This window comes from Staurois parvus, unplaced genomic scaffold, assembly GCF_062004578.1.
Source record: "Staurois parvus isolate SC_StPar_1 unplaced genomic scaffold, SC_StPar_1.0 ptg000259l, whole genome shotgun sequence".
Classification (NCBI taxonomy): Eukaryota; Metazoa; Chordata; class Amphibia; order Anura; family Ranidae; genus Staurois; species Staurois parvus.
In genome coordinates this window covers 1,189,982-1,204,217 of record NW_028318055.1, presented here as the reverse complement: position 1 = coordinate 1,204,217, position 14,236 = coordinate 1,189,982, and the positions used below count along the sequence as shown (strand labels likewise).

At 41.4% G+C, this 14,236-nt stretch overlaps 1 protein-coding gene across 2 annotated transcripts in view; it reads right to left on the bottom strand.

Moving 5' to 3' along the window:
* SUGCT (succinyl-CoA:glutarate-CoA transferase) overlaps nucleotides 1-14,236 on the bottom strand; it is a 1,130,146-nt gene that overhangs the window by 853,091 nt on the left and 262,819 nt on the right. The gene's annotated exons all lie outside the window — the stretch shown is intronic.

The following is a 14,236-nucleotide window of genomic DNA, read 5'->3' as shown; positions in this document are numbered from 1 at the left end:
TATGGGGAATGAATTACTATATGGAGGACTTACTATATGGGGAATGAATTACTATATGGGGGACTTACTATATGGGGAATGAATTACTATATGGAGGACTTACTATATGGGGAATGAATTACTATATGGGGGACTTACTATATGGGGGATGAATTACTATATGGGGGACTTACTATATGGGGAATGAATTACTATATGGAGGACTTACTATATGGGGAATGAATTACTATATGGGGGACTTACTATATGGGGAATGAATTACTATATGGGGGACTTACTATATGGGGGATGAATTACTATATGGGGGATGAATTAATATGGGGGATGAAATAATATGGGGGATGAATTACTATGTGGGGGATGAATTACTATGTGGGGGATGAATTACTATGGGGGATGAATTACTATATGGGGGATGAATTACTATAGGGGGGATGAATTACTATGGGGGACGAATTACTATATGGGGGACGAATTACTATATGGGGGATGAATTACTATATGGGGGATGAATTACTATGGGGGATGAATTACTATATGGGGGATGAATTACTATGGGGGATGAATTACTATATGGGGGATGAATTACTATATGGGGGATTAATTACTATGGGGGATTAATTACTATGCTTACTATGGGGGAATATTACTATACTTACTATGGATGACACATACACATCATTCATCTACTCTTGGTCCGGCCCCCGGGTCCAATATATGAACCCATTGCGGCCCTCAAGTCAAAAAGTTTGCCCACCCCTGTTCTAGACGCAGAAAGTATCCCTGTAAATGCAATGCAATATACCTATCCAAAATCTCTCATTTTAATTCCTTCGTAATATTAATCCATCCTCTTGTATTTATTTACCTTTACAAGTTATTACTATTAGGATATTATTACTTGGTGTTCTGCTAAAGGCTTTTTATACTCACAGAGTACTGCAGCTAATTATTGGATGACTCTAGAAGGAATTTAAGCAGCTTACAAATGAGTAAAATATATCAGCCAAATAGAACATGCTGCAAGGCTTGTATCTATAATAGTTGGATCTTCTCGCCTACATGTGCTTCCATCCTTTGCTCACTAAGTTAAGATTTCCTCCTATGCTGGGAGAAGTTTTTCCAAAGATCCACCTCCCATGAGGAAGAGTGTGGGGAGACTTTCACTCCCCAATTTTATATACCGCAGCTGCATCTACCCATCACTGCAAACAGCTGGAGCCGGTGATGCCAAAACTGACATGTTCTGACATGCAATCTGTGAGACTGTGGCCTGGCTGACGTGCATGCGCATGTCAGGCAGGACACAGCTTCACAGATTGTTGCCCTCATCCTAGATTCAACCAGCATTTCACAGAATAAGCACAATGATACAGTCCCTTAAAGGTTAAGTTCACCTTTTAAACATTTTTTTGAAGGTAAAAAAATGTGCATTTATTTTTTTGTCCAAAGGAGCCTGTTAAGCATTGCACCAGCGATCACTAGATTGCTGATACCTGCCAGAATATCATACGGGATGTACGAGCAAGCAGATATTCTGACAGGAAGCTTCAATGAACTACCACGGCGCTCCATTGAAAACTACAAGCCCACAGCTGCTAAGGCAGTCATTTACAGAACACTGAATCAGTGACGTGGCCGTGTGGGCGGAGCCCTGCGTGGCCAAACAGTTTTCAAATCTAACAGATAGTAAACTTCCGCGTACTATCTGTCAGAGGGAGGGGGGCGGTAGGCGTGGCTGCGACTATGGGGACCTGTTACACGTAACACCTTAACCTCTTCACGCCGGCCGAACGCAAATGTGCGGCCTCCCAGCGTCTGGGCCTAAACGCCGAGCGGCCGCACATTTGTGTTCTATTAAAAAAAAGACATATGTGCTGAGAGTGCATGCCCTGTGCGCTCCCAGCACACATGTATGGTACTCACGGAAAGGTCCCAATCTCTTTTGATCGGGACCTTTCCCGATTATGTGACCGCCGTGACATGTCCCTAAACCCTGCCCCACCTCCCGGCTTCTGAAACACTTAAAGGGCGGGGAGGCGCGGCACGAAGAGGTTAAAAATGGGTGCAAAATGTAACATGTTCCAAAGGTGAACTTATCCTTTAACATACTTCCAAGGGAAAGCTGTTTTTTTTTATTAAAGATTTTAAATATATGATTATTTGATTACAATTATAGATTTTTATCAAGCTATAACATGATAACATGTATGTGAAATACATCTATGTAGCACCTAAAAAGTCCAAGTATGTTTCTGTCACACTTGAAACTTTGAGTAGGAAGAGTAAGGAATGTAGGCCAGCTCTATCTGAAATATAGTTTCCAGAGCAAATTATTTCCATTTTTTATTATTACCAATTTTTCTCATGTTCTAAAATCCAACGGCTGCTAATATATGAATGAACTGATCTTCTGAACCAACATTTTTTACCTTTTGTGCCAACCCCAATTTAGAATCATACTGAATCAGAAGGAGTGCCAAAATGTTTGTGTTAAGAATGTGAATAAATCAAAGAGTACGCTAAATATAAGTAAATACAAAAATTATTAGTTTTTTGTTTTTTTAAAAAAACTAATAATTAATAAACTTTTTTTTTTTTGGTTAGGAGTGCAGCTTTTGTTCTATTTAGTTTGTGGCGCTTTTTTTTCTCTATTTCTCATAATATCTATGTTTGTGTTAACCCCGCAGTTATGACATACCAAGGATAAGGCATGGCTATCTTTTATTTTGAATTATTTCACATCTGTATTACTATTACAGGAATGGACACTGCATACCCAGAAACAGACGTAATTAGTAAACAGCATAAGAGCACTAAATTAGCACAGTTTTTCTTTTTAATTTTGTGAAGTCAACAATCTTGCAGATTTAACTATCATTTGCAAGCACTGACAAATAGAAACTATTTACAGAATCAGTTATCCTCATGCCTATGGTGACTTCATATTTTTTAAATCACACTGTCTGTCTGCTGCCAATGTGGACATGATTACAAGTCACAGCGCAAGTGATGTTATCTGTTTGAAAAGTGATGACATTTATTGTGGCGCATAATACTATTATCATAACCAGACACAAAACCTATCATTGTGTCATCAGGAATATACCAGCTATATGGTCATCAGTCACATGATACAACGTAATGATATTTGAAATCAGATATTTTAACTACTGATGCTCATTTATATCAACAATGAAAGCTTCCATTGTAATGCAATCTACATGTATATCTGGTATGAACTGCTATCAGTGATGTCGCTTATTATGGTGTAATTACTAACAAATCTGTGTGCTTGTGTGTGCTAATGAACCCTCTTGTGATATCAATTGTTGTAGACTCCTCTAAGCAATCATCACTCATGTAAAATATGATGTAATCAGATCCCACCCATTGTGATATATGCTTCTTACTGTGATATCAGTGGCATTATGGTCATCTGTTATGAATTTCATTGTTGTAACGCCATTCACAAGTGTTGCTCTGACAAATGATGTCACTTCTCAATGTTAGTGATGGTGAGACAGCCATCACACAGAGTTCCCAGGCATGTGTGCTTAGTATCCCATGCTATGAAAGTAAAGGATGTTCCTTGTTGAGCCATCAATAATCTTTCAGAAATAAATATTCAAAGCATTTCTTTTTTGAACAATGTTGTAATTCAACCATTCACCAAGGCTTTTGTGTCTCCTTTCAACACTATCTAGGCTTTCATTAGAGCTTATGAAGTTTCCATCCATCTCCCTATAGAACACTGGAAAAATCCCGCAAAAAAGGGAGCTGTGCTTGCTGCCTACCAAGCCTGATTCTATGATGCCTTTCCTAGACCTCAGTCCACTCTTCTCCCACTCTTCATATGTCATATATATTTGTCACCTCCTGTACAGTTAGACAAAGAGATGTCTTGCAGCTGATTGCCTCAGTGCAAACTTCTATGAAATCCACCCCTAGCTACATCTTTTATCACCTAATGTTTTCATTCTCTCCAACAGCCCTTTAAATTAAAACACCATCTGCATTTAAAAGCACATTTACCTCTGTGAAGAGTACACCACATATGCTACTGACAAATAGTGTGACTTGTTTATGTGTTTAGGCCTTATAGACCAAATAGTAGAAAATGCATATAAAAGAGAAGTGTTATTGTCCCTCTACTGGATTCTTCAAAGGTTATTGGATAACTTAGTTCACATCAAGTGATAATTCTACTTAGCATTAAGGTGAGCAAAATCTGTTATAACCACAGCATGGGTAAAAGTAAATCTGCTCAGCAGGACATGGACAGTTTTAAAATGCGTTAGAAAAGGCTAGTCTGGAGTTGATACAACCCAATAAAAATGCCCAGTTGTACGATTTTTGGGATATCAGTTTAGGGGCACTTCAGGAGCAGAATATCTCCTCTAATAAATATAAAAGTGATGCAGCGCTATAACTAATAATACACACTCAAGAGGTATTAGAAGTGATTTACATAAAGTAAAATACTAAAAAATAGACCTTAACAAACGGGGCAACAGATGACCCAAATCCACATGGGGATATATAAGAGATAGTGACCCCTAGTACCCAAAGGGTACCCAATGTAGACCAAGTGAGTATCTACAAGAGAAGGCAAGCAAATAGCAATTGCTTTGTGCAAAATGAAGTGTCCACAGTTCATACAAATGCTGTAATTTCCAAGACGTGCAGGCGAGTAACAGCACCCTTCAAACGTGATCCCAAGCAGTATGGCTGCAATGGCCTCTCACCTCCACTTCACGACCCCGCAGGGCCACAAAGTACATGTAGATCACCTCTGGATCCCTCAAACTGGTGGCTCCTCAGGTAGGATGGTGCAGGCAGTCATCAAATAGGCAATATTTAACCGGACCAATTGGCAAGTGAAGATATACTCTCCTCAAGTATAAAAGCTCATATGCTGGTTTCTTCCTTCTCTGGCGTTGTGCTTTCAGGGTCTTTTTTAAGTTCTCCACCTGAGCATGATCCTCATTGTCCAACAGCTCCTCCACTCCTCTCCCTCCTGATCTGTACATCACCAGCTCGAGTGCGTGTGAATGGCCACTTGTCGAACCCCTTCCCTCTAGGGAATGGGACGCGTCAAGGATGTCCCCTCTCCCTGCTCCTTTTTGCATTATCTTTAGAACCTTTGCTGCACAAAATTCGTTTGAACCCTGATATCAAAGGCATTACGGCAGCAGCAACAGAATACAAACTTGCTGCTTACGCGGATGACATTCTTTTGTTTCTTGCGGATCCCCCGAACCACCTTGTCCAACCTGCTGAAAGATTTTTCGTTCTTTCAATTCCTGTCGAACCTTAAAATCAATTACTCTAAGTCCTATGCCCTTAACATCTCTCTTTCTCCTGATATGGTATCTTTTTGCCAGTCTCACTTCCCGTTTCGCTGGGAAAAGGAATCCCTTTCTTATCTTGGCATACAGCTTACTCGTAATCTAAATGACCTATATGCCAAAAACTTCATCCCAGCCCTCCGTTCCATACAGGAAGACCTCGATAAGTGGCACCGCCCTTGTTTCTCTTGGTTCGGGAGGGCCGCGATACTCAAAATGAATATACTTCCCCGCCTCCTCTATCTTTTTGAAACCCTGCCTATTCAACTACCGCCTGCCTTTTTTACCTCCTGCAGGAGAATGTGCTCATTGTTGCTTTGGAATCATAAGCGTCCGCGCATTTCGTATTTCCAACTGGTCCTTCCTAAACTTAAAGGAGGGATAGGGCTCCCTGACCTACAATGCTATTATTGGGCCTGCCACCTCTCTCAAATTATTGACTGGCATGTTCACTCATCCACCAAAGCTTGGGTCCATTTAGAGAGCTCCTTTTCACACTCCCCATTAACATCGATCCCCTGGCTTCGGGCGAAGCAAACACCTCCGGTCCTCCTCTCACACCCATTGCTGGGACCTACCTTGAAAATTTTCTATTTGGCCTGCAAATCAGCCTCCATTTCAGATGCTCCTAACCCCCTAACTTCTCTTTGCCTAAACCCTGACTTCCCTCCAGGAATGCATGAGGCCTTTCTTTCCAAACACTGGCCTCATAGCCAGATAAAAGTTGAACACTTTTTTGAAACCATACTCCTCGTTGGTGGGTAGCATGATCGATCGCACTTTCCCCTTTTGGGCTTACCTCCAAATTAGGCATTTTCTCCAAACACATGAACACCGTCAAAAATGGGCCCATCCTCTTACCCCCTTTGAATCCATTTGTTCTAAAACTGAACCCCAGAGGCATCTGATTTCAGTAGTTTACCTCCTTTTAGTTGGCGGTGGGAATCATGACTCCCTTCCATCATGTCGAGCTTGGGGCAAAGACCTGGAAATAGACTTCTCCTCTTCAGACTGGGACCTAATATTTACTTACTCTCACAAATGCACGCTCAATGTTTCATCGCAAGAAAATGGTTACACATTGGCCTCCCGTTGGTATCGCACCCCTTCTAGAATTCACTGCTACAATCCCTCCCTGCCTAACAAATGTTGGAGATGTGGGACACCTGACGGGTCACTTCTCCATTTCTGGTGGTCTTGCCCGATTATTCAGCCCTTCTGGCAAGAGGTTCACCGGATTACCGTATCTGTATCCACCTTACCCCTCGACTTTTCTCCAGCCCAATTTCTCCTTCACTACTCCTCTCTCCCCAGACGCCTTTATTTTAAATCTCTGGCCATGCATATGATCAACGCGGCTAAACTTTGCCTACCTGTACTATGGGGTTCCATCCATCCTCCTTCCATACGAGATTGGCTCATACGCCTGGGAAAAGTGGCGGAGATGGAAGAACTGATTGCTTCATCACAAGATACCCCTACCAAATTCTCCCATACCTGAGCTTGTTGGATTCACTTCCAAACAACATCTGAATTTCGTTCCCTTATGGGCCATTCCACCTGATCTAGTGCCGAACATTTCCTATCCACATCCCTTCCGTCACTTCTTACTCTTTCTTAAGACATCCTGACATCCCCCTCTCCTCTTCTTTGTAGGTTGAAGCGCGATACCTTTTAGCCTAATACACCCGACTGTCTGACACATTTCCCCGCTCAGGGTCTGCTCACAATGGTCAAAAATTAGTAATCCCCCCTCCCTTTTTTTTTTCTTTTTTCTCCCTTTTCCTCCTTTTCTTTTCCCTCCCATACTGCCCTTAGGTGTCACACACTCATACTCATACAGATACAGCACCATACGTGACTGTGGTTTTCTAAAGTCTTCCTCCTGCACACGGGTTTCCAGAGCCTACATCCCGCACCGCAGCACCCTCTTTTATCCCACGGTTCGCCCAGTGTTTTTTTTGCACTTGCCCTCCTCTCCAGACACATGGAGTAATAAATGCCAGAATTTATTTGTTCTGAGACTTTCAGATGCCTTTTTATGGTGCTCAAGTATTATATGCCTACCTGTTTGTTGTGGCTGTTTGTTACCTCTTAACCGCTTAGCACCAACTCTATTATTATTCTGTATGACCTGAGATGATTGTCTATGTCAAATACTCATGATAACCTTCTTTTGTATGGCTTATGTTATCTGACTTCTATGCCTGCCTTCCACTCCCTCTCCCCTTCTACTTTTTTGTACCAACTGTATGCTATGTTTTGTATTTCCCCAATAAACTTTATAGAACAAAAAAAAAAAACATGAATGTTTGAAACAAAATGGAGAAGCTAGAACATCTGTTACTTGAAGAGGATTTTACTTTGTTGGAGCATTAAAAACCTGGTTAGACAGCTCACATGAGTGGGCTGCAAATATCCAAAGGTACAGTGTTTCAGAGGGACAGGGTAGGTTGAAGAGGAGCAGGGGTGTGTATCTATATCAGGAATGATCTGGAAGCGAATGTGGGAGATAACATCACCAATGTGACTGTCGGGGATCGCCGCGGCGCTGGGCTCGGCGCAGGCGCAGTGCACCGCCCTGTGCAGGGACGCGGGCGCTGGGACCTGGCCGACCGCGGCAATCGAGTTCGCGCATGCGCAGTAGAGACCGCGGGCGCGCGCCTGGCACCAATGACAGCGCAGGGCGGGATATTTAAATGGCCCTGAGCTGTCATTCAGTGCCTTCTGGTCTCCTTGTATTCTGTGAACCTGTTTCTAGTGAGTTGCTGACCCGGATTGTGCCCTGACCTTGCTGCTTTCTCCTGTCTTGACCCTTGCTTGCCTGACCTCTCTCCTGGATGCCCCCTATTGGATCTGACCTGCTGTTGCTGACCTGGCGTGTGACCCGACTATTCTTTGCCCACTGCTCTGTACCGCACCGTCCCCATAGTTACCGACCCGGCCTGCCTGACCTTGCACTTGCTCAGCCATCCATCCATCCCTCTCAACAGGGTCTCCAGACCTCCTCATACCTGGCTCTCTCCCGTGGGAGCCCCTGGCGAATACCCCTACCACTGACGGGTGTCCTCAGTAGTCACGACCTGGTCCCAGGGTACTCCAAGTCCATCCCCACCATCAGGGGCTCTGGTGAACAAGTACTCTGGGGCTTAGACTCCGTACGCTGGGGACGCCTGATCAGTGGAGTGCTAGTGGTACCGCCGGGCGGTCCCTTACAGTGACTTGTGATGGTGCAGTTTTTATGGTTAGAGCTTCAAAGGAATTAAGCAAATTGTAAATTAATTGTGAGTGAATGTTGTAAGCCTCCTGACATAAAGGATGAGAAGAGTCATCTCCTATCACAAACAGAAAAGGCAGGCAAACAGGGCATGTTTTAATTATGGAAGATTTAAACTATTCTCATATTGATTGGCCATATGGAAATGCACACTCAACTAAGGCTCGGCATTTCCTGATTTTGTTGCAAGACAATTTCATGGGTCAAATGGTGTAAGCCTCAGCTAGAAAAATCAACAGTTGATTGCATATCTGGAAGTCACAGACAACCTGGTTAACAGTGATCATAAGAGTAATTACATTTGCTGTGAATTACAAAAAAGATGGACATATTAATATGACAAGAACTTTATTTCAGAAAGGCTGACTTTTAAGATGCACTCCTTACTGTATAATACCAAATTTTCACAACAAAAAACATCAAGGAAAAGTGAAAGTGTTTAAAGGACATATAATGTATAGGCATCCACCGGTGCATTCCATTGGTAAACAAATACAAAGGAAGTTAAACCTGAGTGGCCAGATTTAAGGGATGCAACATGAAACACAAGAATGTAATCCTGGCAAGTAAACAGATTTAAAAAAAAACATATTGCTATAGAAAAATACTGAGAGTAAAAAGGGAATGACAGCATGAAGGCCTCATAAAAGATGAATGGAGAAAATTGGTCACAAGTAACAGGGAGAAGACAGATGTATTAAATACATTTCTCCTCAATGTATACAAATTAAAAATAAGGGTTTAATAAGCAAGACAGTATTGCTATTAACAATGTACTAAATGTACATCTGTGGTTGACAGAAATCCGGGTTTAAAAAAGTATGGAAAAATCTAATTTGAATAATTTGCCAGGACCAGGTGGTTTACACCCACAGGCCAAGCCATGTTAGAGCAAGACCATTGTTCCTAATTTTTAAGGACAACTTACTGACTGGAATGGTACCTAGAGATTGGTGAAAATCAAATGTAGTACCAATATTCAAATAAAAATCAAAATGAATAGCAGAAAACTAGACCAGTCAGCCTAACATCATTAGTATATAAAGTATTGGAAGGAATGGTAAAGGAGTGCATTCAAAAACATTGCCTGTGACTATGCTATTATAAGTAACAAGCAACATGGATTTATTATGAAGGACCATTATTGTCAGACCAACCTATTAACATTCTGTGAGGAAGTGAGCAGTAATTCAGATAGAGGAAGGCCAGTGGACATAATTTATCTGAATTTTGCTAAAGAATTCAATACAGTGCCTCACAAACACTTGTGGGATAAGTTCACCTTTGGGAACATGTTATATGTTCCACTTGTTTTTTGCATGGAACATGGAACATGTTCCCACCACTGCAGCCTCTCCGATCCCCCCCCCCCTCCATGACAGCAGTACGGGGAGAAGTTCCCCATACTAGCTGTCATTTTTTCTAAAGCAACACGGCGGTGCGGGACTCCGCCCACATGGCAGCGTCATTCATTCACAGAGTTCTGTGAATTAATGAACTACAAGTCCCAACAGCCTTTGCGGCTGTCGGATTGTAGTTCTCAATGAACTGCAACGGCATTGTTGAGCTTTGTGGTAGTTCATTGATTCTTCCTATCACAGTGTATCTGTTTGCCCCTATGAGGGACAAAATCAGAGATACATTGACAAGTTTGCAGGAGTTCTGCATGGCACCACAAATCTGCTGATTGCTGGTGCAATGCTTTCCAGGCTACCTCAAAAAAAAAAAAAAAAGGGCTTTTTTTTTTTTTTTTTAAAGTGAACATATCCTTTAATTTACAGATTAAAAAAAAAACCCCTGCACTTTTTTTAAATTGCAGCAACAGGAAACCGCATACTGCTGTGCAATTCCCAACATGGGAAAACACGCTGTAGTTTCCAGTGTGTGGAGTTGCCAGCAGCACGTTTCGTATATGTGGAAAAGCACATATAGTGTGAACGTGGCCTAATGAGTTTTTTTTATTTTTTTCATTCAAACCAGTGGGCTGAATGAAAAAAAAACTGACTGGTCGCCGTACTAACTAAGCGATGTTAGTGTGGCAATCTCCCCCGCTGAGCTATTGTGCTCTGACAGGGGGACTGCCACCCTGCCAGAACACACTGATCAGTGCACACAGCCATTGGCTGCAAGTGCTGATCGAATCATGGTGTTCCAGCATCCCTGTTTGACAGAAGCCGGTCTAATGACCGCCATCCTCTGGAACTCTCTACCCCAATTTATCAGGCTATCGCCTACTCTGCTCACTTTTAGGCGATCTCTGAAAATCTATCTCTTCAAGGAAGCCTATCCTGCCCTAAGCTAATAATGGAATCTTCTAATACCAGTCCATCGCCCACAGTTACTACCTTTTTGTACCACTAGCCCCTCCCTCCTAGATTGTAAGCTCCAAGGAGCAGGGCCCTCCTATCCCTCTTGTATTGAACTGTATTTTTGCTGTATGGTCTCCCATTATTGTAAAGCGCTGAGCAAACTGTTGGCGCTATATAAATCCTGTATAATAATAATAATAATAATAATATAGTGCAGGGAACCTACAACAGTCAACTGTGTTATTACCATACTTAGAAAGTATAAGAATGGGTTTTAAGGTGTACAGTAATTTTAAGCATACCTATGCTGTGTAACAAAAATATTGTGAAAAAATGTATTTACTTACTTTTCCAAAAAAATGGCTGAAAAGATACAATTCCAAAAACTAACCATGCCTTTTACTACATACAAAAAAGAATACTGCCCTGGCATTTTTGTGCTTGGAGAAATGAAGGTCAGTTAGAAGAGCTAGGTTGATAAAGTTCAGATATACAGTTTAATACCATAGTTTGTAGACTCTAAGGCTACTTTCACACTGATCTGTTGCAAAAATGCATATGCATTTTTGACATGTTTTTACCCCATTTGTGGTGTGTTTTATTAAAGGACATGTGACTCAAAAAACACACCAAAAATGCAACGCAGATGCATTGTTGCCACATTTTCAATTAATTTCAATGGGGAGGTGTGTTTTTGGTGCATTTTTTTACTACATCAAACATGCAGCAAGCAGGACTTTGAAAAATATACTGGACTCGCAACGGATCCGTGTGAAGAGTCCCATAGGAAAACATGGTCACACATACAGTTGCAAGAAAAAGTATGTGAACCCCTTGGGATTCCGTGGAGTTTTGCATGAATTGGGCATAAAATGTGCTCTGAACGTCATCTAAGTCACAGCAATAGAAGAACACAGTCTGCTGAACATAATACTACACAAACATTAGATGTTGCCATTGTTTAATTGCACATAACATGTAAACATTCACAGTGCAGGGAGGAAAAAGTATTTGAACCTTTGGACTTAATAACTGGTTGACCCTCCTTTGGCAGCAATAACCTCAACCAAACGTTTCCTGTAGTTGCAGATCAGACCTGCACAACGATCTGGAGTCATTTTGGACCACTCCTCTTCACAAAACGGTTTCAGTGTACTCAGTACCTGCGAGGCATGGTTCACATCAGACAGTGCTTCTTGAAACCAGTAAACCCAAAACAGGTGTGTGTTTTTTAAGGGTAGGACAGCTGTCAGCAACACATCCAATATCATCACACTGATTGGAGTCAAGGTTGGCTCACTCCTGGCTCCAATTAGCTCTGGGAGAAGTCAATAAGCTAGGGCCTCACATACTTTTTCCTCCCTGCACTGTGAATGTTTACATGTTATGTGCAATTAAACCATGGCAACATCTAATGTTTGTGTAGTATTATGTTCAGCAGACTGTGTTCTTCTATTGTTGTGACTTAGATGACGTTCAGAGCACATTTTATGCCCAATTCATGCAAAACGCCACGTAATCCCAAGGGGTTCACATACTTTTTCTTGCAACTGTATTTCTTCTGCTTTTTAATGCAAAAGTGGAAGAGAAACAGATCAAGGTAAAAGCAGCCTACAATTTTCACAGTCTAAATAGTCTACACTTGTTTGATTTCTTTTTACCAAGAAATGCAACAGAATGCATTTTGGCCTAAATTTATGAAGAAATTTGCAAAGAACAAACATGATTCCTCCACCAAATAAATAATCCGCCTCTTGCCAGGTTTGTGAGTATATGTCTGCTTATTTTAAATAAAAAATAGTTTTACGATATACCACCATTACGGACCTTTGATCTTCTTCTCCAGAAGAAATATTGGTTTATTGCACAAGAAGATTCCTTCTGGTGTCTGTCACATTATGCTGAGGAGGCGGTGAAAGTATCCTATCAGTGAGATGAGTGCTGAGAACACGCACACAAGCGTGTATGGATCTCTGGAAAGTGAGATTAATATTTTTGGTAAGAGGCTGATCATTTATTTGGTGGAGGAATCACGTTTGCTCATCACCTTTCAAAATTTGATTGAATCTCAGAGAATATATGTTGGACTGAGCACTTTTTCACTTTTTTTTGTTTACAAACGATTTTATTGAGTATAAGTAGACAATAAAATAACAGCACATTTTCAAATATTAACAGCAAAAACAAGGCACTTTGGAAAAGTACAATTCAGAAAAAGATATCATAATAATGAAGAGAAGAAACAGAAGAAAAGTAGATTGCAAGTACATGAAATACGTTAATGATAAGAGAAATTGAATAATACGTCTGTCAACAGCATCTGTCAGTCATTGTTCACTGAAAACGTTATCAATCATGCAATAAATGTCTATAATCCCTCCATGACTCCCATTTTTTATCAAATAAGTGCATCTTATCCAGCAAAGTATAATGAATGCGTTCCATGAGCATTACAGCATCAATTCTGTGCAGGATGGAGGCCAAAGGTACAGCATTGGATCTCCAGTGTAAGGCAATAGACCATAAAGTGGCAATACAAATAGTATGTATCAATCTCATAATGGCATCAGGGACCCCTGGGATATGAGCCCCCAATAGGCAAGTTTGAATAGATAAGCATACTGGGGTACCCGCCAGTGAGGTGGCCACCTCGGATATCCTGCGCCAAATCAAAGATATGGACGGGCAATCCCAAAATATATGCACCAAAGTGCCTGTAAAACCACAGCCTCGAAAACATAGAGGGGACGTTTGTGGGTACAATCTATGTAGTCTTGATGGGGTATAATACCATCTAGTTAAAACCTTAAGGGCCGTTTCACGAACCGAAAGAGATCGAGAGCTTTTACAGAGATTGTCCACCATGGAATCCCAATCCTCATCCGAAAAAGTGGTACCACTATCCTCCTCCCACCTCTGTCGGTACAACGGAGGCGTATGAAAAAGACAAAGTAAAGATTGGTGATAAAAATTGGAAATAAGACCCCTACCCCTGGGAGAGTCACGGCTGGTACGTTCAAAAAAGGAAACCAGAGAAGACGGTGTAAGGCCAGAATGTGATTCAAAAAAGTGTCTAATCTGTCGGTAACGATGGTACTCGCGAAGGGGAATATCAAAAAGCGCGCGTAGCATATCAAAGGTAATGTAAGATCCTCCTCTTTGAAAATCAGATAATCTGATAAGAGATTGATCATACCACCAACGAAACAGTTGAGGAGAAGAAAAAGCTGGTGTAAAAGTTGGATCACCAAAAAATGAAATACCGGGGGGAATAGGAGAGACCAAATTTAATTTAAATT